The sequence below is a fragment of the Pyrus communis genome, chromosome 9 (genome assembly GCF_041283825.1).
Source record: "Pyrus communis isolate YQ-2024b chromosome 9, ASM4128382v1, whole genome shotgun sequence".
NCBI lineage: Eukaryota > Viridiplantae > Streptophyta > Magnoliopsida > Rosales > Rosaceae > Pyrus > Pyrus communis.
This window is the reverse complement of record NC_142573.1, coordinates 26,909,846-26,933,793: the sequence shown is the minus strand read 5'-3', so window position 1 is coordinate 26,933,793 and position 23,948 is coordinate 26,909,846. Positions and strand designations below refer to the sequence as shown.

The 23,948-nt window shown below is 36.1% G+C and overlaps 1 protein-coding gene, 1 long non-coding RNA gene and 1 pseudogene across 3 annotated transcripts in view; 2 read left to right on the top strand and 1 right to left on the bottom strand.

The window, feature by feature from the left end:
- The window catches only part of LOC148694512 (disease resistance protein At4g27190-like), a 67,570-nt gene that overhangs the window by 13,650 nt on the left and 29,972 nt on the right, over positions 1 to 23,948 (top strand). Inside the window, exon 3 of the mRNA XM_088699533.1 lies at positions 7,085 to 7,166. The gene's annotated coding sequence lies outside the window, so the exon portion shown is untranslated. The remainder of the gene's footprint in view (positions 1 to 7,084; positions 7,167 to 23,948) is intronic.
- On the top strand, positions 7,082 to 13,979 carry LOC137740110 (disease resistance protein At4g27190-like; annotated as a pseudogene). Its single transcript, XR_015967042.1, has 5 exons — positions 7,082 to 7,166; positions 7,283 to 9,947; positions 11,292 to 11,645; positions 12,031 to 12,797; positions 12,987 to 13,979. The product of XR_015967042.1 is annotated as a disease resistance protein At4g27190-like (transcript).
- LOC137738930 (uncharacterized) lies at positions 14,460 to 17,087 on the bottom strand. Its single transcript, XR_015966231.1, has 4 exons — positions 16,853 to 17,087; positions 16,061 to 16,117; positions 15,349 to 15,477; positions 14,460 to 14,735 (listed from the first exon to the last, which is right to left on the bottom strand). It is a non-coding gene; the product is annotated as an uncharacterized LOC137738930 (long non-coding RNA).

Genomic DNA, 23,948 nt, shown 5'->3' with positions numbered 1-23,948 from the left:
AATGACCCTTTTGGCGACAAAAGGCACATTCATCTTTAGCAGGAAACTTCCCTCGTGACTTTGAATGAGATTTTCCCCGCTTCCCAGATTTTCTTTCCTCTGTTCGACCCCTTGCAACAAGTGCCTCGGTTTGTGAATTGTGAGTCTTTAGTTCCTTCTTTCGACACTCATGATTCACCAATGCCGCAGACACCTCATCAAGTTTCACCTCGGATTTTCCATACAACAAAGTAGTTGTCAAATGATCATAATCATCAGGCAATGAATTTAACAAACATAGTGCCTTATCCTCGTCAGGAATTTTCACATCAAGGTTTGCTAAATCAGCAAGTATTTTATTATAATCATTGAGGTGTTCATGCATAGAAATACCTGGACTATACTGAAATTGGAAGAGTCGCTTCTTCAAGAAGAGCCGATTTTCTGCGCTCTTGGTCATATACTTCTCCTCTAATTTTGTCCATAACTCCTTAGCAGAAGTTTCCTTCATATATGGGTATTTCAACGCCTTATCAAGGAATGATCGAATAGCAGCACAAGCATGAAGATTAATTCGTGTCCACTGCTTGTCATCAATATCTTCTGGTTTATCTTCCAGAACCATATCCAACTCTTGTTGATACAACACATCCATAACTTCACATTGCCACATACCAAAATTATTAGAGCCATTGAATTTATCAACCTCTAACCTTGTAGTAGCAATTTGATGTCTATTGGATGTAGATGCCGACGAAGACGATGCCGACTCCTTCCCCTTCACAGATTCATCTTTATCTCCAGCCATCTACTCGGCACTATTCACGGGACTTTAGCGCCAGCAAATTTTTCACTCCCACGAGAACACCTAGTCGTAACACTAGGCTCTGATACCACTTGTTGTGCGGAAGCGTCAACCAAGTGTGAGTGAAAAATAAACCACAATAACTGACAAAAGATAAATGGAACAATACCAACAAGAACACCAAGATTTATACTGGTTCGGCAATGCCTACATCCAGTTTGGAGACGACGGAGTATTCCACTATAATCAATGAGAACATACAATAGTGTTTATCACTCAATTTCCCAAAGACCCGAATAACCCAAGCTCACACACTTACAATAGGAAGAGAAAACCAAAAATACAAAGCAAGACAATTTGAGAAAATACTTCTCTATGCCAAATGGCTTCTTGCTATTTTTCTTTCTTCCTTGTTTCCTTGATGTTGTGTTTGAGTTATGCCTACACCTCCTTTTATAGGCCAAAGGCCTCTCATCAAGTCAAAAGAATTAGGCATAAATGCATCCATTCTTTGACCACAAATTAGGCATAAGAGCATCCATGTTTTGTTTCACACATGTAGCATGCCAATCACCAATTTTGACCACAAAAGTAGCCAACATTATTTGTTGGTTTTAGACTACTTTCTACTTTGTTTGAGCCAACAATCAACATAATGGCCAGTTGTCTCTTCTTCCTTCTTCTGTTTCCATTTTCTTCTCCCTAACTAATAACGGCTTAAGGTTCATTTATTGACAACATTAGAAGATAAAAAACATATAAACTCTTCTATTATATGCTCGCCACATTGTACATTAACCATATCTTGATTAATTTCTCGACTTGACAATATTTTTCTTGTGGCTTTGGTCTACTTGCTGCTGATTACCGCATTGTTGCCTTCTTTAATTATTCGCTGCTCTCCTTCTCTCTGCCTGTGATTGCCTTCCCTTTCTTTCTACTTTTCCCTTGCAAATGAACTAGCATTTGGATGCATGCTATTAGTGGATCTCTCATCTTAGGAGAGTGCCGATAAAGCACCTTGCAGGCTTGGACCATCATACAATGCCACCTTAACCTAAACTAGATAGGAAGCTATGAAGATTCTAATAACATAAAACTATGTCCGGTCCTATCCTATGGAACAAAGTATCACGTGGTGCAAACAATGCAAACCTAAACATGCATATATATAAATTAATGTAATATAAATACAATTCAAAATAGCTCTTGTAGAATAATAATACTAAATGTATTTTCTAAATACGAAATCATACCATTATAATGGAATTGTTATATAATATCTAATATTGTGATATTAGATTTTTAAAGTACAACTCCAACAATCATTACTGCCACTACTTTCACCACTACCGCAACCCTCTCCTCCAGTATCACTGCCATCTTTACCACTACCACCTCCCACTACCATTGCCGTCATTATCACTACTACCACCACTGCCACTATCTCCATGTCATCACCTCTGCCACCATGGCCAATACAACCTCTACCATCTTCGCTGTCATCAACGTCACCTATACTGCCCCTCTCTAGCATTGTTACCACAACAACCTTCTGCCACTATCGTCGGCCGTCACCACCATTCCTATACCAGCCTACCATTGCCCTTTTTCCACTCCACTATTGTCACTATCCAATGGGCGTGTCCCCATCACTAATACCACAGACCTAACCACCATTGCTTCCATCACAACTCTTGCCATAACCATCATCTCCAGCAACACTACCATTATTTTATACATTACAAAGATATTACTATCAAACACAAAATTATTAGCTTTTGACATTATCTATGTATCTGAATACTAGATATGTTTTTAATATTTTCCTTTTGAAAAAAAATTCATTATTAATTTAAACTAACATATACATTATCTGATGATAAAAATGTAAAATTGTATTTGTCTTTTGAGTACCCAATACGACTTGCTTATGTGGTCCACTAAGTTTAAGACGCCTACTATTATAAGAATTAACACACAACCAAACGGATCAGGATCCTCTCCTGATCTTTGTATGGGGATCCTCATGACCAACAAGTGTGGGCCGTTGGATAAAAATCCAACGGCTACAAATAGGGGGTCCCTTTAAAGTTATAATAATTATAGCCGTTGGATTTTCATCCAACGGCCCACACTTGTTGGTCATGAGGATCCCCATACAAAGATCAGGAAACGATCCTGATGCCAACCAAACACCTTTTAAACACACAACCAAACACCTCCTTTCTTTCTCCCTGCAACTTTTTCACCATTTTCCCTCCACCTTCCTTCGTCTAGGACCAATCACCATGGCTGCCATTTATCATACTTGTAAATAAGAAAAAATGATCGGACTTAGTCAATCTGTTCAAATAGAATCATGCCCTTCTTTAGTCCTCAGTAACACTGTCACGAAATCGATGGTAATGAGATCCCACTCACACTCGGGAATAAGGAATGCCTGACATAAGCATGCAGGTCGTTGATGCTTTGCCTTACTTGTTGACAAGTCAAGCAATGTGCTACAAACTCTGCAATCTCTTTCTTCATGTTTCCCCACCAGAAACTCCCACCAACATCCTGATATATCTTCGTGCCCTCGGGGTGAATAGAAAAAGTAAAAGTATGAGCCTCCTTCATGGCCTCCATCCATAGATCTTTGACATTTAGAACACTAAGTTGGTATAGAAATGCGGTTGTTCACATCAGATATTACTTATAAGGTGACATAGAAATGTGGTATAAAACCATGGTATGAATAACATTACTCTTATTTAAATCATCCTAGTCCACCTAGGCTCCCACCTAGTCTTTGCCTAGCCACCTACGCGCTAGAACCTAGCCCGCCACCCAACTAGCGCCTATGTCTTTTAGAACCTTGAGATATATTGTAATCAATTAGTGGCACATAAGAAAATATGTAAAAACATAAGTATACTGAAAAATCTCTAAGAAAATATCTCTTATATAAGATACTTACCATAATTTATGAACATCATAAAATTATAAAAAAAAAAAAAAAAAGAAAGACATTCAATACATATGCTGGCATTAAACAGAGTTTAGGGACTAAAATCAATTTTTAATCTTGTATAAGACATTTTTCTAAGTTTCATCTTATTTAAGGATTAAAATCTAGTTTTTTTATTTAAAAAAATAGTGATATTCACACACCACTTATATAATAACACATAATGTGCCACCGTTACAAAGAACAAATGATTTCAAAGAGTGGTGAGATACTTATGTTAAAAAATTAATAACTAAAATAATAAAATTTTCTACCGCTTATATAATAACACATGATGTGCCACCATATTGCAGGCACAATATAAAATTTCTTCCCGTTTAGGTCTTGGCCAATGAACCTTGAAGTCCATGACTAATTTCAAATCCAAATTATTTCTCAGAGTAATTGACTTTTAATTCAATCTCTTCATAATTAACTATTTAATTGATATTTTTTAAATAAGGGGGTCAGAAACCCCCACAAAAATAAGAAACAACATTTGAATTGACAAAACAAGACTTGAGGATCCCTAAGCAATCCTCTATCAACACCATCTCAATCCACATAGATGATCATGAAAAGCACAAACCTCCAAGTCGGCATTGTAGCTCAAGTTAGCTAAACGATCAGCAAAAGAATTCTTCTCCCTGAAAATATAAACCAACTGATAACTCTCCAGCTGACTCCTCATATTTCTGCAGCTGCTCACAATTGTATGGAGAAGATGAAAATCATTTGCCATATTTTGCTTAATCAAGTTGACACACCCACACAATTCATCTCAATAATAAGTCTATATACACGTTTGTTAAAGCTTAAGTCCAAAATACAAACGCCAAATCTCTACCTCCATAACTTGTCCCTGCTCCAAATTAGCAGAAAATCTCCATAACCTATCACCACAACGATCTCTAAGAACTCCACCATCCCCAATTTCCCTAAAAGTAAAGGAATAGAGATGAAACAGATAGAAACAAATTGTAAAAGAGATGAGTGAGTTACTCGAGCATTCAATTTCATCGTAACCAATCCAACTTATTTCTGGTAGTAAATTATTAGTGAATAATAATCCAAATTGACGATCTAGTTCCTTTAAATCATATTGTATCTATGGCATCTAGATTACTAATTGTATCCATGGCATCTAGATTACTAAATATACTCTTATGCGCTAAGAATTTATGACATGTAAGATTAAACACAAAAAGAAAAAATTCATTAACGATTTGGACACTAATTAAGAGACCGCATGAAATTTACTGTGTAACCTCTAATATCAAGGACTTCATGACTTTAATTGCAAGAAGCTTGAAATGGCACACACTTAAATTTGCATTAGATAAACTTGACTAAACCAAGTTTGTAGCCAATCAACAAGATAATAATCAAGCGTATAATCCACAACAAAAGAAACTCAATACTAAATTCATTTATTGACAACGGCTTAAAGTTGTCTCCTGAATAATGACCAATTGTCTCTTCTTTTCCCTCTTCTGTTTCCCTTTTCTTCTCCCCAACTGACAATGGCTTAAAGTTCATTTATTGACAACATTAGAAGATAAAAAACAGAAAACCTCTTCAATGATATGCTCGCCACTTTGTACATTAATCATATCTTGATTAATTTCTCGATTTGACAATGTCTTCTCTTGTGGCTTTGATCTGCTTGCTGCTGATTACCGCAATGTTGCCTTCTTTAATTATTCGCTGCTCTCCTTCTCTCTGCCTGTGATTGCCTCCCCTTTTTTTCTACTTTTCCCATGCAAATGAACTATCATTTGGATGCATGCCGTCTCTAGCTAAATGTATTTTCAAACAATGCAAACCTAAACATACATATATATAACTTAATGTAATATAAAATCAATTCAAAATAGCTCTTGTAGAATAATAATACTAAATGTATTTTCTAAATACGAAATCTTACCATTATAATAGAATTGCTATATAATATCTAATATTGTGTTATTTGATTTTTAAAGTACAACTCCAACAATCATTACCACCACTACTCTCACCACTACCACAACTCTCTCCTCCAGTATCGCTGCCATCTTTACCACTACCACCTCCCACTACCATTGCCGTCATTATCACTACTACCATCACCGCCACTATATATCTCCATGTCGTCACCTTTGCCACCATGGCCAACACAACCTCTACCATCTTCGCCATCATCACTGTCACCAGCTGTTAATCAACGTCGCCTATGCCACCCCTCTCTAGCATTGTTACCACAACCACTTTCTACCGCTATCGCCGGCCGTCACCACAATTCCTACTACCAGTCTACCATTGCCCTTTTTCCACTCCACTATTGTCACTATCTAGTGGGCGTGTCCCCATCACTAATACCAGCAACCTAACCACCATTGCTTCCAACCCAACTCTTGCCATAATCACCATCTCCAGCAACACCACCATTATTTTATACATTACAAAGATATTACTATCAAACACAAAATTATTAGCTTTTGACATTATCTATGTATCTGAATACTAGATACGTTTTTAATATTTTCCTTTTAAAAAAAAAATTCATTATTAAATTAAACCAGCATATACATTATCTAATGATAAAAATACAAAATTGTATTTGTCTTTTGAGTACCCAATTCGACTTGCTTATGTGGTCCACTAAGTTTAAGACACCTGCTATTATAAGAATTAACACACAACCAAACACCTCCTTTCTTCCTCTCTGCAACTTTTTCTCCATTTTTCCTCCACCTTCCTTCGTCTAGGACCCAATCACCATGGCTGCCATTTATCATACTTGCAAATAAAATAAAATAAAATCAATTCTCTTAAAGATGAACAAAATCAGACACTTGGCAGCCTCCTTGCTCTGCTCGACCTTTCAGAGCGAGGTTGTCTCTGTTCCTGACCTTGCGTTGCTCGAGCTCATGACTGCCTGGATTTCGCAGTTGATGGCCTCAGATTTCTTTCGTAAACTAGAGCTCGTCAAGTGCCTCTAGAACTCGTCATGTGCCTCTAGAACTCGTCGAGCCTTGGCAGAGTTTAACGAGCCTTGGTGGTCTTCAACGAGCAAATCGTTCTACATTTCGATCTCTGCCTCATGCACCGGCCTTAAGTGTGCTGATACGGTGTTTGTTAAAATGTCTCAGTGAAATTCAAAGCAGATTATATATGTTTTTCCTAGTTTTCAAGATTTGAAAACAGTTGCCTGAATTCCGTACCAAGCAAGTTTTTTTGGTATAATAATTGTATGTGAAAACTTGTTCATGGTCCCGACTTCTCCTTTGCAAGTGTGGTATAACCTTCTTTTTGCTTTTACCATGCAGATTTCTCCAAAAGAAAAAGAAAACCAAAAGATTTGCATACTGCTCTGTTTTTCTTCAAGCCTAGTCTCGATCACGAGCTAAGGTATGACCTATTGTTTCATTTTTTTAATTTCATCTGCTTTAAAAATAGAGGATTCCTTTCTCGTGTCTTGACATTTTTTTTATTTTTTTTATTTTGGATTCGTATATATTCTACAGATCGGAGAAGCAGACGAATTGATAAGCTGAAGGTGCCATGGCGATGGAGATACTCACTGCAATTATTCCTACAATAATTGACTACACAATTAGACCACTTGGACGGCAAGTGAGTTATGTCATTTTCTGCAAAAGCAACCTTAAAGATCTAAGAAGTACATTGAAGAATTTTGATGCTGTCAAAGTTAGGATGAAGCATGCAGTTGAGGAAGTCGAAAGAAAAGTTCATCAAAAAGTGGAAACTGATGTCCTGAACTGGCAGACAGAAGCGGATGAGATCACTCGAGAGGCAGAAACACTCTTGCATGATGAAGGCCGTGCAAAGACGAAGTGTCTCATTGTATGTCCTAATCTGATATCCTATCATCAACGTAGCAGGAAGGCAACAAAACTGATGAAAAAGATTGAAGAACATGAAAATAAAAAAAAAGAGTTTTCGAGTGTTTCTTACGAAGCTCCCGTAGAAGACGTATCTGCCATAGCCTCCGACGAGTACATGGCCTTTGAATCAAGGATTTCTAAGGTGAAGGTTATCATTACAGAACTGAAAAAACCTGATATCAACAGGATTGGGGTGTACGGATTATGGGGCGTTGGGAAGACAACACTTGCCAAAGAGGTTTACAGAGAAGCTGTGAAACAGAAGTTATTTGATGATGTGGTTATAATACTAAATGTCAAAGAAAAAAAAGACAACGAAAAAATTCAAAAAGAAATTGCCAAAAAGTTGAGGATGGACGTTGATGAATCTGAGGATATGGCAACAAGGGCGAATCTCCTACGAGCCAGGATAAAAGATGGGAAGACTCTTGTCATTTTAGATGATGTTTTGGAAAGAATTGACTTTGAGGATATGGGACTCGTCGGTGTGCCGAACTGTAATTTATTGTTGACTTCTAGAGAAAGAAAAGTTTTATTCAATGATATGCGTATGCAAAACAATTTTGAACTTGGATTTTTAACAGAAAAAGAAAGTTGGAATTTGTTTGAGAAGATGGCAGGTGATGTTAAAGACAACCGTATACTGAAGGAAGCAACCCAGCTAGCAAAGAAATGTGGTGGTTTGCCGGTTTTGGTTGTTGCAGTTGCAAGTGCTTTAAGGGATAGTAGTTTGGACGAATGGAAAGTTGCGTTGGGAAGTTTCGAAAGATTTGACGAGAAAGAGTTGAATGAAAAAGCATTCTTGGCTCTAAAGTGGAGTTACGAACGATTGGAGGAAGAGCTTAAGCAATTGTTCTTGCTTTGTGGAATTTGCAGCAATTTTCTCAGTGACTTGTTGAAGTATAGTATGGGTTTGGGTTTGATAAAAAATGTTGAGACAGTGGAAGAGGCACGGACTTCATTGAATGGAATGGTTAAAAAATTAAAAAATTCTTGCCTATTGCAGGACAGCTATGACGATAGAACTGTTAGAATGCATGAACTTGTACGATATGTTGCTGTCCGGATTGCAACTGATGATCAAAATGCCTTTTCAAAAGCATATGGAGATGAGGTGAAACGATGGCCAACTGTGGATTTCCTTAAAAAAAGCACAAGGATTTCCTTAAGACAATGCAAGATCCCCAATAAGTTTCCTGAAGTACCTTGGGAATGCCCAGAATTAAATTTGTTGATCTTGTCCGATAATAGTATGGGCGACTCCCAGGAAATCCCAAGCAATTTTTTTGAAGGGATGAAAAAACTCAAAGTGTTGGATGTCAGTGGAATTCGTATTCCGTCGCTACCTCCGTCTCTTCTATCCCTAAAGCATCTCCAGACATTGTGTTTAGATCGGTGCGAGTTGGTAGACATAACTCTTGTTGGACAGCTAACAAACTTGAAAATTCTTAGCCTCCTAGAGTCCAAGATTAAAGAGTTGCCCAAAGAAATAGGGCAATTGACTCGGCTACAATTATTGGATTTGACCGGTTGCTCTGAACTTGTTCTGATCTCACCTGGTGTTATATCAAGCTTGACAAAACTAGAAGACTTGAGGATGGGTATAAAAAGCTTCAAGCGATGGGAGGGTGAAGGTCCTACTAGCGGAGGCAGTAATGCTACTATTTCGGAGCTGAAGCACTTGGCTGAACTAACTGCATTAGACATACATGTTCCAGATGCTAACCTTCTTCCAGCCAACTTGTTCTCCGATAAGTTACAAAGATACACCATACTCATCGGTGATTGTTGGGAGTATCCTAACACGTACGGAACCTCCTCTAACATGCTAAAACTCAAGCTTACAGGGAGAAATCAATTCGACCAAGGTATAAGGTTGTTGGTAAAGAAATGTGAGCAATTGTACTTGGATGGGATGGAGATTGTGAATATTATTTCTTATCTATTTAACAGTGAAGCTGTTAATCAACTGAAGCATTTCCATGTCCAAAACAACGACGAAGTTAAATATGTCATTGACTCCGTCAATTGGAGTTATTCACATAATGCCTTCTCCTGCCTGGAATCTCTAGCTCTTGAAGACCTTGTGAGTTTGGAAAGTGTATGTTATGGGCAACTCATAGGCGAATCTTTCCAAAAGTTAAAATCTTTGAGACTTCGGAATCTACCGAAGCTTATTGGTTTCTCTTCCGAAGGCAAGCAATTAACGATTGCTACAGAAGCCGACGAAATCGTCAAGGAGGATGAAGTTGGTGGACCATCGAGACTGTTCAATAATGGGGAGGTACTTTCTCTGTTATTTTTATAGCAAAATAGTTGCATGATTCTTTTTCACTATACTTTTCTTCTTCGAATTTCGACCATATAATTCCTTCGTGTTTTAAATTAGAAAAATATTTAAATGGTATGTTAAATATGGTTTCTTTCGTGTTTTAATTTTCAAATGTTTTCCTTAGACAAAACCATTTATTTTCCCATGTTGTATGTCATTTCATGTCCATTCACTCAACCAAACCTAATGGTGTTAACTCCAAATAAAATAATAAAATAAAAAATCAGAGCGTAGCCCAGCGTACTGTGTACCTCTCCCATTTCCCTTCCATCCCAACGCCATCAATCACCGCCCCCTCCCTCGTGGACCACCACCTCTCCCAAGCACAGCAGCAGCATCTCCCTTGATGACGTCATAGAGATCGCGAAGGTTATGAGGAACAGATCCATGGCCGAAGGAGCTCGCGGGAACGGTCATCGGCAAGGACCCCAAGGATTTGCAATAGGAGATCGTTGTGGTGACATCGAGATCCCTCTCGATCGACAAGGGTGTAAATTCAACGAATTTTGCACCTAAAAGAAATTTCAGGGGAAACACTCATATTCACAAATCTGACAGCCCAAAAGGGATTTATTCTTTGCAGGAGCAGTTAAATTGAGGGGCGAGGCTTTTGGGTTTGATTTATGGATTTAAAGTGTGGAGATGCAATTGATATTGCTGCTGTTGTGTTTGGGGAAGTGAGAGGAAGAGAGAGGAGGATGAGCGGCTTCTTTTTTCTTACTTTTGTTCTTATTTTTATTTAATTTTCTTGGGAGTTGAGAGGGTTATGATAGGGTTACGCTTGTTGGGGGTGTCAAGTAACGGGACATGCTATAGAAAGACAACACCTATTTTAGATGTAGAAAATTTGAACTTATTCTTAATAATCAGAACAATCCATCATTTGTCATCACAATTTCATTGTATCAATTTAAGTAAAATAGTTTGAATTTGGAATTAAATTGACTCAATTTTGGCCTTATATAGTTTTATTACTCCAATTTGTTTTTGCTAATTAATGAAAGTAGAAAGTAAGTGGCCTTTTATTGTAGTGGTAGAAATGAATTGAGCTCTTACATATCAATGTGAGTTCAAACCTCATTGGCTGTAAAAAAAAATTTTGACCCAAAAAAATATATCTTTTGACCAATTTTTTTTTATAATGAAAATAGAAACGCTTACAGCTGTCTAGTAGCCTAGTAGCTTATTTAATATATGACCTTTACTTTATATCTACACATGTGGAACATGTACCGCTACAACAATGTAAATAGTAATTTTCTAAAATAAACATGAATTTTGTTCTATACTGTGCAGGTTTCGATGCTAACGACCTTGACTGTGCATGGATGTGATAGTCTAAGATTCTTGTTTTCGAGTTCCATGGCTAAATGTCTCAGACAACTCAAACATCTCAAGATATCTAAATGTCAAGCACTACAAATGGTATATGAGACATATCATCTACCAACTCAGTTGAATAGTTTTGAGTGCTCAAATCTAAGCTCAATTGAGATAGACTCATGTGATGGTTTGGAAAATGTCTTTCCCGCCTCAGTGGCCAAAGATCTTAAGCAGCTAAGCAAGTTGGAGGTTAAGAATTGTGGTTTAATGGAGGTTGTTGTGAAGGAAGAAGGACCACAAACAACATACGAGTTCGGGTTCCCTAAGGTAACATTTATGGAACTTGATAATCTGCCCCAACTTCGGAGTTTCTATTCAGGATTTCATGTTTGTAATTGGCCATCACTCAACACATTAAAGTTCACGAAATGTGGTGGTGTGGAGATTTTTGCTGCTGAATTTTCAACATATCGAGACAAGTCTGTGTTGGGCCACTCAAGATCAACGGAACAACCTTTCTTTTTAATTGAGAAGGTAACCATATTTGTACACAACTCTTGATATTCGAAATTTTATGTGATTTTTACATACTAGTTAAACATACACCATCAAGTAAATACAGTTATTATGTTTTTAATATTAAAGTTATTATGTGGTGTCCAGTTTTTTCAAAATATTTTAAAGCATGCTCTTACCGTTGATTATATTTCAGGATAAGTCATTCCTCAACTTGGAATACTTGGTTTTGGACGAGAACACAGAGATTTTGTATGGTCCACTCCCGGCAGAGTTGTTGAGAAAACTAAAAGGAATTGGTTTTGCTACTTCACATCCCAAGTCGGATGATTTCTTTGAGAATTTACAGAATATTGAACGGCTCCGTGTGCTCTCTGCTCCTTGGAAAGAATTAATTGTCCACGACCACCAAGGAAGTAGTAGCGGGGAAATACATGAAGTTAAGACCCTCCCACGTGTAAAGAGTTTGTGGCTGTGCAATATGCCGGAGCTGATACATCTAGGAAAGGAGAACTCCCAACCAGGGGGCCCTGTTTTTCCAAACTTGGAATTTCTATGCCTAAAAAAATGTGGCAGATTAGAGAATCTAGCTTCAGCTTTGATATCCTTTCGGAATCTAACCACTTTGACCATATTGGATTGTCACGGACTGCAATACTTAATACCTTATTCTGTGGCTAAGAATCTGCAGCACCTCAAGAAGTTGGTAGTGAAAGAATGGTAGAAATAGTGGCAAGCAACGAAAATGATTCAGAAAATGAGATTACTTTCAATTGCTTGAAAGATTTGCAACTTTCTGGTCTACCAAGTCTGCAAGGATTTTGCAAGGGAAATTGCATTTTCAAAGTCCCATCCTTACCCACTTTGATTGTCGAGGACTGCCGGCTGATCAAGTTAAAGATTTCTCCTGATGGGTTACTCCAAAGTGATGATGCACTAATTAAGCATGATTGTGATCAAACGGTAAGTTCTTCATTCACTAATTAAGCATCTATTAATTTCACTCTCCAATTTTTCATCTTTTTCTGAACCTTGAACCGTTAAAATTAAAAGTCTGATTTATTCATCTTATTCATAGTTCTTCAGTCAGATTTCTTATTGAACAGTTTGCGTGTTTATTTGTAATCGTCAACTAAATATATATTTTTACAGGACCAGCTGATGATTGCAGATACAAATTTAGATGTTACAATTGTAACACCCTCTACCAAAGAAGAATCCTCATTTTTTGGAGGGCATGTTAAGTTTTTCCGGGTGTGTGTGATTGCTTGTTTGTGTGTTGTATTCTTCTTTCTTTGGTTTTTCCTTTTAAAGGAAGAAATATCATCCTCGGGAGCAGACTGGAAGGCTCTCTGATCTATTGGACCACACAACACATTCCCCAGAAATCACATTGGTATGACCAAATTTTTTGGATAGAGACAACTATGCTACTTGATGTCGTGCTATGACTGTTAGTCGTAGTTCCAAGAACAAGATGGGCACTGCTCTTATTGTCAGTGACCGCCATATTGGATTTAAGCTGGCAAAGCTTCCTCCTCAAGGAAGAAGCCTTGGTTATGTGATTTCTGTGGGCTAGAGGCCAGTTCTAGCCTTGGTTATATGATTGCTTGGACCTTTTTGGCTTCGGCGTTACTGTGGTGGTTGAATCAGGGGCATTGGAGATCCTGAAGATGCAGGCTATGTTGCCTTTAGCGTTATTGTGGTTGCTACTTTCAGTATACTTCTTTCTAATTTCTCTTGTTGCTGTGACTATTCTCTGTTCACCCCTCAACGGTCTGTGCCCAGCTTCGTATCCGAGGCCGATCTCATCTTGTTTGATATAAGCCTGCAAGCTACGGCATCAACTGAAAGGGTATCCCAGAAACTTGTGTGATTTGGGTAGGCACTGATACATATTCCAAGTCATGTTATGCTTGTGTTGATTTGTTAGTGTTTCGTGGTAAAAGTGTGATTTGTATTTGGAGCTTTATTCACTACATTTTCGGTATTTGTTGTTTGGGAAATAATGCTAGTGTGATTTCTGTAAACATTGAAGCATTTGAAGTGGTGCTTGTATGCACTTGTCTACCGAAACTGCTTTGTACTAGAGAGTGCTTATTCTTTACTAAAATCGGATCAATAGAATCGCATCTTTTAACTGGATGTGCGTACGTGTGCATATTTTTCTTTTTCGTTCGGAAAGAAAGCTAGATTTCATTGGTTGGAGTACAATTTTTTCAGAGAGCTCCTAAAATGATTTTTTTGTATAGTTTTAGCTAAAACTTTGCTACAAAATAGAGAGCACTGGTAAATATGCCCGCGCGTTGTTGCGGGACTTCAATGCACCAACCTTAACTACATTAGTACTATATAAATGAAAACACAATTGAAACCCATCAAACAAAACAATCCCACAATTTAAATGATTCAATCCTACTACAATTGAAATTCACTGAAAGAATGAAAAACCAAAACAAAACTGCAGCACCTAAACAGTTGTCATACATAAAAACATATCAAGAAATCTAGTTCGTTAATTTCCAACTGCGAAGTGGCATTATGTAACTTTAGTAGTATAACTAATTAACTACCTATCTGGTGGGTTGCACTTTTATTCCAATTGGTAAGGAAATGAAAACAAAAATCAACCCCTTGGTCTTAGTTGTTTTAGCAAAACACTTAAATAAATTAAATTCTGAAATGTAAATTACATTCCTATAACTTCAAGATGCACATATAGTATTGTTGAAGTCAAACTGAAAGCACTGACAATTCCAAGCAACAGAGCAGCAATTATTAAGAGCCAAAACTCATTCCTAGTCTCCTCATCCATAAATCTTCATAAATCTTCATAAAACTCATTCCTAGTCTCCTCATTCCTAGTACTCAACTCCATAAATCTTCGGTCAGCATCGTTGACTGAAATTAGGAGAGAAAAAGAAAAGGAATTTCAGAAATTGTCTATGAAGCAAAGGATTTTGCAGTTACTTCAAGATATGTAAATTGCATATGTATAAAGTAATTTTCTACATAAAGTAATGAGGCTTAAGATGTTGTAGATAGGATAAACGCCAAATGCTACAACGAAGTTTCTATAGAGTATTTTACATCTAAATGCTATCTTAAATTGCCATCTAGTATTTTACAATTTGCTGCACTGGGTTGTATACAATAAGAAATAGGCATACTATTTTTATGGTATGGGTTACCAGATATGTAAACGATCAATATGGTGTACGTGAATGTGAATGGTAGCTCTCTTAAATTGTAAGAAATGCCAATATATCATGTATAAGTGCCCTTTATAAATTGACATCGTTAGAGATTTTTTGTGCAAGAGAGCTACTGTATAAGTGCCCCATATAAATGTGATTATGCAAAAGATATGTTGGCATTTCTTACAGTGAACTTATCTCATATGGCATGTATTACATTTCGAGGTCCTCATTAACACTTGAAAAATCTTGGACACATAAAGCTGAAAAATGCAAATAAGTAAATTGCTTTGAAAAATATATTAGGATGATATTACCTTAGCAATCACAACTTATTTGCATCTTGCCAAATCTCTCGGACTCGGATTTAAAAATTTTCGACATTGTATTACCAGGAGGACCCAATTGGCCTGATTAAAAAGCACTCCTTTCCCAAAACCTTTGAACTGTTCAGAGTCCATATTCCAGAAAACAAATGCTAATCAATAACCAATTAATACTGGGTAATCATTGAAATTGAAGTCCAGAATTCACTAATGTCAAATTTACAGCCAAATGAGCAATCAATGGACTTAACTGTAAGGAAAAATGTGCACAGAAAAGTATCTAATTTCACAAAATAAATGAAACCATATCAAATGTCATGATATAAACTCAGAACTCGAAAGTTTAAGCAAAACTCACTCTCAACAATGTTGTAAAAAATAAAAAAATAAAAAATACAAAAAAGCCTTTTCATTCATAATATGAAGTAATCCAAAATTGCAAGCAATAAAACGCTCCAATCAAAAAAGCTCTGCAAGGTAATGAAATTGCCCATGAATATCGCCACAAATTGTCACTGGCATTTTCACAGGCATGCAAATAAATAATAATAAGTGTCTACCCATACAATTTGAAAGATACACCAGCGTCACCAATTCAAAATGAAAGACAATAATGACGTTTTTTTCCCATACCAAATGCAATAACAGTGAAATATGTAATGTAACACATATAATAAGACACTAAAGAAACCAAAATTTTCACCTGAGCATTGCTTTCACCCATTAGAATTTCCTTTACTTTCTCGCATAATGTTCTCACCTACAATGAAGCAATGAAGAAACAATCATGTACAGATAGACGGTAAAAGTCCCAGATTATACTTTAGTTCAGATAGTTTTGTATGTGTATCAGATAATTCATTTTGAAAAAAACAACTGCCTTATCTTAGAGTAGCAATACAACCGCCTTATCTATAGTCAATGGCTAAAATATTTATAGGATCCAATCCATTTTTAAAATAAATGAGAAGCATGTTATAAGACAATTTGGTTCTTCACCTAATCAGCTCAAAGTTCCCTCACCAAAATAAATTCTTCGAATGAAGTACCCCCTCTTTTTATGCCATCTATAACTAATTTCATGTCATTCCGAGAACGACCTATTTACCATTTCCCGCAAGATACAGATTAGATCTTGTAGTAAATTTAGACGAAGTAAGGCATTTGATTTAAAATCACAATAAACAGAACCTGAATTACATCACTACAAACACAAATAAAATAAAATAAAATATTTTCCCATTTGGTGGCTCAGAAAACCAAAAAAAGTATATAACTTTTTTTCCTTAAGAAAATACACAAAAAAATTCCACTAGAAATTGCAATTCCCACAAATCCAACAACAAATCAACGAACCCCATGACCCCATTTTCTTTCCCACATTTTCCAGACAACCAAACAGACCCTAACCCAACCTAATTCTGAAATCACTCAACAATGGGTGGGGAACGCATTTATATAAGATGAAATTAGAATTTGGGTTGGAGAGAGTTACCGGCAGTGTCCCATAAGCCTAAGTTCGCAGTTGTGCCTTCAACCACCACAATTGCACTGAAGTTATCAAACACAGTTGCACAGTTGTTATCAAACACGGTTGGAGAGAGTTACCGGCATAGTCCTGATGAACACAAAAACAATTGAAAAACAAAATCAAATTACTTGGAAAGGGAAAAGGGGAAAAAGCAAAGCAATTTGTCTAGAGAGAAGAAAGAGAGAGAGAGAGAGGGGGAGATTTGCAAATTAAAATCTTGAAAACAACAGAAAAAAGCTACAAAACTAGATGCATAAATACATAAAGTAATTCAAAAAACCAAAAAGTTACAAATTAGTCAAATGTGAGACCCAGAAGGATCTTCTTCGCAGAAAATAAATAAAAGAGTAAATTGTAGAAAATATTTCTCAACTTTAATCAAATTAGAGCAGTGGTTTAAAAATTCATTACCATTGATCTCTCAACTCATCAAAATGTATAGTCATGGTCCTTTTCGTCAACTTCGTTAGAATTTTGTCAAAATAAGTTATGTTGAAAATACCATAATTGGGGTCTATTAACTAATCAAAACGTGCAGCTATGGTCTTTTTCGTTAACTTTATTAAAATTTTGTCAAAATAAGTTATGTTGGAATAATCATTGCTACAATTGGGTTAAAGTTTGAGGCATCATTGCTCCAATTGAGTTAAAATTGAGGGACCGTTTCTTCAATTAGAATAAAGTTGAGGGACCATAGCTGCACGTTTTGATAAGTTCAGGGATCAAAGATAATGAATTTTTAGTTAAGAGATCATTGCTCCAATTAAGTAAAAGATAAGGAACTATTACTATAATTTACTCTAAATAAAAATCGTGAGAAGAATGGGCAAACATGGAGCCTGACCTCGGCAGCGGGGCAGCCTGTGAGAGCAGCTAAGAGAACAAAACAACCCTAGTTTTAAGAATGGCACACGCGTTCCCCTTAAACCCAACCACACCCCCCCAATGGCACAGCCTACCCACATACTTCTCCCTTACTTTTTCTCCATAAACCCATACCTCCATCCTGAAAATCCTCTACCCTAGGCCCCATACTCCCCCCATCTCTCTCTCTCTCTCTCTCTCTCTCTCTCTCTCTCTCTCTCTCTCTCTCTCTCTCTCTCTCTCTGTAATAGACCAAATTGCAGAAAACCCTCTGAGCCATCAAATCGACCTACCCCTAACCCAAGTTACAAAATGACTAAAATGCCCCCAAATCCTGTATGTTGGATACGATTTAAGCACGTTCAAAACCAGTAGCTCCTTCAAATTTTTTTCTAAAAGAAAAAAAGGAAAAGTGATCACTGATATTGTGCATCCAATATACTGGTTTCTTGTCTGCCTTCTCCTCCTAACCCTTTTATCAAAAATCCAACTCATTCTTTCCCACGGAGACTTGAAACCCAATCCTTAACAGTCCATAACCCCCAATATCAACTCCCAACAAAATAAATGCGAAAAGCAAAATCAGCAGCTTTCAAATATTTTAAGGGAAAAGTGAACGAAATGTATTCATCAATGATCTAACATACCAGGGACATCATACAAAAATTCAAGTACACCCCATAAACCACCACTGTTTCTGATTCACCTCTCCTTCGAGCTTTTCGATTACAAATTTATAATTGAACAATCCATTTCGAATCATATATACATAGGCAGAAAAGCAAAAACTAAACTCCCACACATAAATTAATCAGTAACCAAACAAAGCAAAAATCTTGGAGACCAGAACAACCCCAATTGAATTTTCATGCAAGTTATTGTCATTGAAATATAAAATATATATATATATATTTAAGTGCCCAAAATTTAAGCTTTACACCATATTCTGTTCTTCTAACAGACACAGTTCTTTGGCCTTTAGGTAGTTTCTGTGGCTTTTGATCAAAAGTTGTACTTACAAAAAGTAAAATAGTCGATTGTAGCCATTGTATTGCATAATATGCCTACTTCATATAATTGCTAATAAACGAACAATTCCTTTCTTTACTGACATTAAAAGGAACATCAATTCCATATAATGTCCATTGCTTTCATTCTCAAGCACACACCATAGACAAACTAACGAAGGATTCAAAACTTCAATGAACTAATCAATGTCATTTTATATTTACTAATTGCTATAACTCAAAAGCGCGGAATTGTCTTCAACTTTTTTCTCAATTCTTTGTACAACCAATCATAACAAAAGAAGGAAGAGGATGATGCTTACCTCCTTATCGTTGATCACATGCATCTCCTTGATTAGTCTATTATCTTCCCATGCTTCTCAAATTACTGAACGAAGGTATCCATGACCAGATAATACAAGAGACACACTGCACAAAGAGATAAGCAAAATTTGATGAAAACCGACCAATATTCCAAAGCATAACAAAGTTAGAAGCCGTTAACGAAGTCCATTGAGCATCAAAATTCACCAAAATTCATATCAATTGTCCCATGATATTTTAAATTCAAAAAAAATATTCTAGACAGCAAAACACTATCAAACTAACATGAACAAAGAAATCGCTAATAACAACAAACGGGGAAAATTACAGAACTTGGGTATTGCCCAAAACCCCATCATGTTCTCAATTCCAACAAAATTCATTTAAGCACAAAAGTTTAGGCATTCACCAGTGGTCCGACTTGAACGGCGTTGTGGATTTAGCATTCCTCTGGTGGGTTAAAGCGTCACCATCAATCAAGCCTCCCTGTAAAGAAAAAATTTAGAAGTCATTATTTGAATAGATGCAAACCTTCCCCATATGATGCAAACCTTCCCCATCATGTTCTCAATTCCAACAAAATACATTTAAGCACAAAAGTTTAGGCATTCACCAGTGGTCCGACTTGAAGGGCGTTGTGGATTTAGCATTCCTCTTGTGGGTTAAAGCGTCACCATCAATCAAGCTTCCCTGTAAAGACAAAACATAGAAGTCATTATTTGAATAGATGCAAACCTTCCCCATTTTGACAGTAAGAATAGCAGAGTGTGACATAACCATTCTGAAAACTATAGTAGCAGGTTTCCAAATCGTTGAAGATAAAGAAATTCACAGAAAGAGAGAAAGAAAGGGATAAAGTAATACAAACCCCAGATCGACTGGCGTTGATCCTCTGGATTCCCTCATTATCGTAGCACAAATCGAGAAAAGCATATATACAATGACATTTTATCAGCTACTGGTTGGACCACGTTTATTACCTGCCATAAATGGAGAAACAATTTGGTATAAGAATCTGATAAGAATCTCATACCACAAAACTTCTTCAGTTTGGGCCTAAACAACTACAAACAAAAAAATCCCCAAGATACATACTTTCATCCAAATCATCCACTGCCATTAACAAAACCACACCCTATATCTTCCTTTAGCTAAAGACTAAAAGAGTGAACTTATCACCCAAATAAAATAGGTAGATTAACGAATGTGAGTTAAAAAGTGGAAGAAAGCAACAAAACCAATCAAACAACGAATTGTCAATAGAATAAAACAACAAATATAGATATATGAATCAAAGTTTTTTTTTTTTTTTTTTTTGTCAAATGAAGACTTAAATGTCACTCAACATTGTTTCTAATCGCAGCTTTCTCTCTACCTGTAAAGCATGGTTGTCTTAGCCAAACACACATTTTGATCATGCAGAATCGAGACGTTATCTTCTAACAACAGATATGGAAAATATTATTGAATCATTAAATGTTGAAATTACCAATCAAATACAGATAAACCACCACCAGCAACCAAAACAGGTGGGTTTTTTTTAAATGAAATTATACAACCCAAGCAGCAACCAGTTCTTTTGAACTGCACGTCTGTAAAAAACGTAAAAAACATAAGTACGGATATATTATAGAGAAACAATCACTAAATTTCTAACATCACCGGCATTCACAACATTAAGCATGTAGGGAAACTATTTCATTTCATTTTAATTTTAGGTGACACAACTGATGCAAGAAAGGGTCGAGCAAGTAGCATGGCATCAAGAATAAAGGAAGATATTTAGGATGGAACAATTAAAAGTTTTTGTAAACCATTAAATTTATGCTTAGTGACTCAGAATATCTGCGTGCTACAAAATTACGATAACTAGAGGTCTCTGGTTGGCTCGAGAACTCTGGAGACACGAAAATCTCAGGGGTGTGATTTAAGCGTCAAACAAACTCTTTCTCTCTCTTTGCAACCAATTTTAATTAAAAAAAAATCCAAATCACGAGAACCGACTAAAAAGGTCAACAAAAAGGAAAATTTATGCATCTAGACATAGTAGAGAAAAACATGAACTCAGAATGAAACATAATTTTTTTTCTTCTAATAAGCATAAGAAACAGAACATTTTCATTTAACAATAACCTTGAAAATGTCTTTCTATTCAAGTATGTTGGCCCAAAATTAAAACTGATATATGATTTTAAATAATTTACTTTGTAGCGATCATTAACATTACAAATTTTTAGAAGTTATGTAGACAGATTTGTATAGTTGCATCAGGCTCCTCAGTTTCCAATTGACTTCCAATTTATGGTCTACTGCCCTTCTTTTTCAGACAATAAATCTAGGGAATTGTTAGTAGCACTCCAAAAATCTCATTCTACACTCCAAACTTTCTATATTAGGAAAGAAAAGTACACTTGTGAGGAGTATAGAATGAGATTTTTGGAATGCCAATAACACTTCTCTAAATCTAAAACATTTATATAACCAAATGCATCTGATAATAGAAAACTACATAAGTTTCCTAGGAAAGTGCACATTCACATAGCAAAGTGTTGCGTGGGAAAATGTATCTAAAAAAAGTATAATAGGGTACCTCATTTGCATTATATTTCAAGCGTGTAGCAGGATAGGCTTCAGGAAGTAATCTTTCTTCTGCTATTTCCTTCACAGTTTGTAACTCATTCGTGAGTTTCATTGCAAGGCAATCAAAAGAATATAAATATATTATAGTTCATTTTTATGACACAACAACAAAGTTATAATTTATCTGCTAAATTATCAAGGAATATCATATATAAATGACAAAACCCAATTATAGTTATTGCAATGATTTCAGCTTTGTTTATTTTTCTTTTATAATGGTTTTGTATATGTGTTAATTTCTTATAAACTATTATTCGGTTGAGTCTATAATCTTCAATCGAACATTCCAACCATCAAAACCAAAAATCTTTGATCCATTCAAACTAAGTATTAAATCTTCATGGCCAATAACTTCGCTTCCAAAATCCAATTCACCACGTGAGGGAAGGATTTATGAGTAGAAGGACGGTTACCATCATGGATCATTGAAACAAAAAGCCAAGAAGAATAATACGACTAGGACTAAATTTGTGCAAGCATAGTTTCATTCGACAAAAATGTGTTCCCAATTTAATAGGCCATTACCACTTAGCAGAAAAAATTAGTTTTGGTATCAAAATCAACATAAATCTAAGCAACATACACATTTTAATAGTAAATAAATAGAAAAGCAGATTAATAACCACATCACAAATTCCCCCTGATTAAATAGTGATGTTACCTGACCAGCAGGAGCAGAAGGGTGATGTGCGGTTGCGCTGTGGCCATGTACCAAGAAGGATGACAACCCTTAGACGACATTTGCTTGCCGTTTAAACAGAAAATACCCGTCGGATTTCTGAAACTCCCCAGAAAAATGAACTGAAATGAACTGAAATCCAACATGCAATACCTGAATTTATCTCTTGGGAGTGAGAGGAGTCGTTTCCAGGTAATGGCAAGGGTCAATTTGCCTGCGGATTTGGAATTTAAGATCTGACAACTTCCCCCTAATTCGAAAAAGCTCTGGAAGGTCGTGAAATTGCCCATGAATATTGGTTGTAAGTATATGCAAATAAATAATAATAATTGTATACCCATATAATTTCAAAGATCCACACCAGCGTTACCAATTCAAATGAAGGATAGTAATAACGCTTTTTCCCTATACAAAATGAAATAACAGTGAAATATGTACTGTAATACAAATATAATAAGAGACTAAAGAAACGAAAATCTTCACCTGAACATTTCTTTCTCCCATTAGAATTTCCTTTGCTTTCTGGCATAACATTCTCACCTACAATAAAACAATGAAGAAACGATCATGTACAGATAGACAATTTATTTGTGCATAACTGTTTTGTATTACAAGTATGCTTTTTATTCGAGCTCTCTATGACAATTTATTGTACTGCTACCTTGATTCAGGAACCAATTAAGATTGCTTTCAGCTGGTTTGGAACTTTCATCTGCCAAGTCTGCAAGGTTTTGATCAAACCATCTTCAATGGTTGGGCTAAAAGCAAAATTTTTTAGTCCAGAAAATTTAGCTTTTAGCTTAAAAACAGTTTTTTTGCTCCAACGGTATTCGCCTAAAATTTTAGTCTGGGAATATTAAAGAATGAACTTAGGCTATTTTTTTTTTTTTTGTTAAATTAAATTCTTTTAAAAAAATAAATATTTAGACTATCGTAAATTAATTTTATGAACATTTTAATCTAAAAAAATTTAAATTCCGATAAATATTGGGTGGAGTCCACTCCGATTTCTGGGCTAAATTTTGGGAGGAATTTGGGATTGGCTTAGCATTTAGCATTTAGCCCAAAATTTTTCCTTGGGTTGGAGTGGGTTTGGAGGGTAATTTGGCTTTTAGCTCACCATTGGAGTTGGTTTCAGTGGTTTATACATTCCTATGAGATTGACTCGATGGAGAAATTTGAGACTCTTGTACCATACTATATTTTTCATGAAAAGCTGATTTATACCTTCCTTTATCTTTCTTTATGCTTTCATTTGCAACTAATGCGTCCCACTTCTATGAAACAAGGTTTGTTGACAAGTTCTTTAAAAAATATATATGCAGGTAGGATTTCCTAACTTGGACAAATTTTTTATGCATCTATTACACGAACTCCATAGACGGAGGTTATGGACACGGGAGAAAGTCACCGTATCCCGTATCTGACATGCTAAGGATACAGATACGAGGAGGATATGTGCTCGATACGTATCAGAGTGAAGGGATACGTTTAGGGCTGATGAGATACGCGTATCGTATTGTCCAGATATGAGTATCTTACTTTT